Source organism: Aplysia californica, unplaced genomic scaffold (genome assembly GCF_000002075.1).
Source record: "Aplysia californica isolate F4 #8 unplaced genomic scaffold, AplCal3.0 scaffold00053, whole genome shotgun sequence".
NCBI classification, from domain to species: domain Eukaryota; kingdom Metazoa; phylum Mollusca; class Gastropoda; order Aplysiida; family Aplysiidae; genus Aplysia; species Aplysia californica.
In genome coordinates this window covers 1,544,063-1,546,767 of record NW_004797323.1, presented here as the reverse complement: position 1 = coordinate 1,546,767, position 2,705 = coordinate 1,544,063, and positions in this window count along the sequence as shown.

The following is a 2,705-nucleotide window of genomic DNA, read 5'->3' as shown; positions in this document are numbered from 1 at the left end:
CGTACATGCAACAGACTAAGAGCTCAGACACTAACAAACTGACACGTTTTTTACTTGCAAAATAAAACAACGGGTACCCATTCCTATCTGAGTTAATGAGGAAAACGTGTGCACAGTGCCTTTCCTAAGCATACAACGTTGGGCCCATGATGGGGTTTGAACCCACGACCTTTCGGTTGGGATCCTAACAGTCTTACTAATAGGCCACCGATGCCACACCTAATAATATTACTCTTTGCCACTGACGCCCCTTTCTGCTGCCCGAAGTCCAATTTTTGTGCTCAATTTCGGATGCCAAATTTTTCTCATACGTTTTGTTTTACTATTGTTTTGTTTTGAACAAAACCACACTCATGATTAGAATTGGTGTCCTTTTTTATGTTCCTTTGTTTTTGTTGTTGTTAGGTTGTTGTCTTTTTTTTAAAACATTGCCTTATATCTTAACTGGTTGGCTCAAGTGTCATGATTTCGATGTGTGTTCACAGCTCCGTCAATCATCTAGCACTCACACCACCCATCTCTATCGGGACATAGATAACAGAGAAAGGACAGAAACAGAAGCCCCGGGCATGCTTTATCATTAATTTATCAATACGATAACCTCAAGGCCTGCCTGTCTTTATCTACAGTGCAGTTACACTTTGTTCTATTTTGCACTTTTTCGAGACAATAAACTCTCCATTAATTTTATTTGGCCTAGAAACTTTAGTTCTTTTTGGGTTATCTGCCATTATACTCTCATCTTTTCTCGGTTACATCTCAGTGACATTAAAACTGCCAAAGTTCCAGATAAACGCAATTTCATCTTCATTTAATCGCTGTTCACTCGACCTTGACGCCCAACTGGACCCCCTCCCCCCCCCAACCAACTCCCAACCCCCACACCCGACTCCCAACCCCCAACCCCCATCACCTATTTCTACTCCCCTCCCCCAAGCGACGTCTGGGATGTTTTTAAAGTATCTGTTTCGTTCTCTTTAAAGTTTTTTGGTCTCAATTGTTTGTTTTGGGGTTTTTTAGGTCCTGAACAAAAACAAACAACAGCTACAGATATAGATCTGCATTTGTATATAAACAGAAGGAATTGTCGTAGAAAATCAGTTCTCTTTTGAGGAAGAGACTAAAGCTTTTTCGCCAAAATGAAGATTTCTCTGCTCTTGGCAGTTTGCCTTGCTGGTAAGCCCGACGTGCTTGAATTTTCTAACATTAAAATTGTATAATTGTAGTAGTAATAGTAGTAGTAGTAGTAGTAGTAGTAGTAGTAGTAGTAGTAGTAGTAGTAGTAGTTATTTAATGAGAGTGAGAAATAACTGATGACTTGTGGTTTGCAATTCCAAAGACGTCGTGAGGGTTATAAGCTTTACCGTCTTGCTGATCATATTTTAATATTTCAAGCAACTAAATATATTTGCTCTTTGTTTTATGCTTACACCTTGTCATACAATGCACACCATGCATTTTACCTAGCCGAAAGGCGATGTGTGATGAATGTATACTCTCACACTCACACACAAAATGTGTCTTCAAAATAACAACTTAAAATGTTATTACTTTGGACACGTTGGAAGAGGTAGGGTTACTTTAGCCCCAAGAGCCAGTATGTCCATTTGAACTATAAGAGTGTTTAGGTGTGAGAGCATCCCAGAAAAAAGTCCGTACAAACTGTGACGTTTCTGAAAACAACTTGTGTAGAAATTAAAGTTTGTCCTAACTTCTTTTAGTCGATATGCTAGTACCTGTTTTGTAACTGCCTGGCGAAAAACGTAACTATCAGCCTCAGCAGGCTCACGACGTGAGTTCGATTCGCGTGGATGATAGTAAAGGAATGTCTCCATCTTTTGTAGGGATATTATGACCCATTTAGCGGTACAGGTGAAGAGAACTTGATGTGTTGCAATTAGGTTTGAAATGTCCCAGAAAAATAGTTGATTTGCGACAATTTTAGTGGAGTGTAAGTAAAAATTTGCGAGTCTGACGCATACACACTAAGCTTGGGTTAGTCCTGACAGCCAGCCACTCATCAGTTCTCTGCTGTCCTTATAGGCATATAATCAATCTATGACTGAAAAAGTGCTTCCTTATGGGGTTGAAGTTATTTACTTGCTCTCATGAAATGTTTTTTCTTGTGTGTGTGTGTGTGTGTGTGTGTGTGTGTGTGTGTGTGTGTGTGTTTTATTAATTGCTCTGCTTGTTTTGTTTTCTGACAATGTATTTTTTTTCCTTTGGACAATGATGCAAAACAAAAAGAAAGGTGAGATGGTAATCCTCCCTTCCTAAGTAACGGACGGCACTCCCCCTCTCCTCCCCCTCCCCGTCCTTTCTAAAAAAAAAAGTATTATTGTTGGTGGTGAAATCATCCTCAGGTGCCAGATTTGCAACAAACATCGGTGGTCATGGTTCGCCATTCATTCTTTTGTTCAGATACTCTCAAAAAAAAGGTATATCATCCTGATAATTCCCCGTCTCCCATCTGTTTAGGCTTTCCAAGCAGGATAAGATGCTTTGGGTCTTCCTCTGCTTCGTTTGCCTTCAATTTCATCAGTAAGAGCATGATATACGTTCAAGGCCCTCATGTCTGTTCAAGTGGTGAAATATTTATTGAAAATATTCAAAGTGGAAGAGGTTGCTGTTATAGAAGCAAAGACACAACTAGCGACCATGACGGATCTGTGAAGCAGAAAAATATTATTATACTTATACAGAAA